Source organism: Aphanomyces invadans, assembly GCF_000520115.1.
Source record: "Aphanomyces invadans strain NJM9701 unplaced genomic scaffold supercont1.37, whole genome shotgun sequence".
In the NCBI taxonomy this organism is placed as follows: Eukaryota; Oomycota; class Saprolegniomycetes; order Saprolegniales; family Verrucalvaceae; genus Aphanomyces; species Aphanomyces invadans.
Window position 1 is genome coordinate 354,228 of NW_008580182.1, and position 1,263 is coordinate 355,490.

The window sequence follows — 1,263 nt, forward strand, 5'->3', positions numbered from 1 at the left end:
TGTCAACACCACCCATCTGCACTCCAGACATTGCGGAGCTCCATCCTGACGTGACCAGTGGGAACAGCAAATTCGCATGCCATCATGACATCAGCAAGGCGGCGTCAAGTCAATGCGAGTGCCTCAAGCGACTCGATTCGATCGGACCACTCTGTTGTTATCCACTCGGGGGGGGCCGAAAAGGTTGCAAAGGGTTCCCAATTGCAGTATGGCGAAACGGTACTTGTGCATCGCCGTCGCATTATCAAGCAATCGATTGAATGAGTTGTTGTACGAAAGCAATGGTCGCTCTGGTCTAGGTCGAATGATGTTACGTTGAAGTAAATGTCTATCATGGACATGAACTCTTCAATGTCACCATTACACTGCTTCATGATACGAGCAATGAGAAGTAATGTAGAGCGCTTGGTCAAGGTCGGCGATAGAGACGACATTTAGTGGCACAGAGCACTCACTTTGTTTATCTGCGCTTTTCCGGAAGTGAAACCTGAAGTATGGTTCGTCCCGAAAGACGATTTTATTTTGACTTTGGCTCAATCTGAAGCCAAAAATAAACACCGAAATTTGTGATTTCAGGTTTAAACTTCAGGTTTCGGATCTTGAATCTAATCTGTAATTTAGCCGACCGAAAACTCTCTATTCTCTGGGGAAAAATGGATTTTGCTGAATTTTTCCTCTAAAAATCGATACTCGTAACTTAATTGGGGACTGCAATATTTATCGACATTGTCGCTCGACGTCGGTCGGTTGTATACAACGAACGTAAGCTTTGTTCATGCACTCATTCGATCGATGACTGCGCGAAGTCGCCCAGTGCACTACCCTGACGTTGTAAAACACCATGGGACTATGGCTTCCATTGCTCACTTTGCCGCCTTTGCCCCTAAACTACTTGTTTCGCCTCCACGGCGAAGGCATGACTCGGCTCGTTCACTTGTTGTGCATCCAAATACAGCGTGCGCAGCCCAAGAGGGATGGCCACATTTCCTCCCACAATAACGACTACATCAAATTGTTCAATCACATACGTCGATGATCATGCGTTGGGCGTCGCCTGTGTTCATGACGAACTAGTCGAGTGCCTGCCCCGACAATTACAACCCCAGTTTGGGGCCCCACTGCGGTCCCCCGTCACCTCTTTCCCATCCGTCATAACGACATCGATCTTAGCAACTCCCCGCTTTCGTTCGATGACACACACAATCAGTGAGGGGGAACAAGTGAATTGTGTACCGCCAGCCTTGGGAGTGGCGTGGCGGGTTA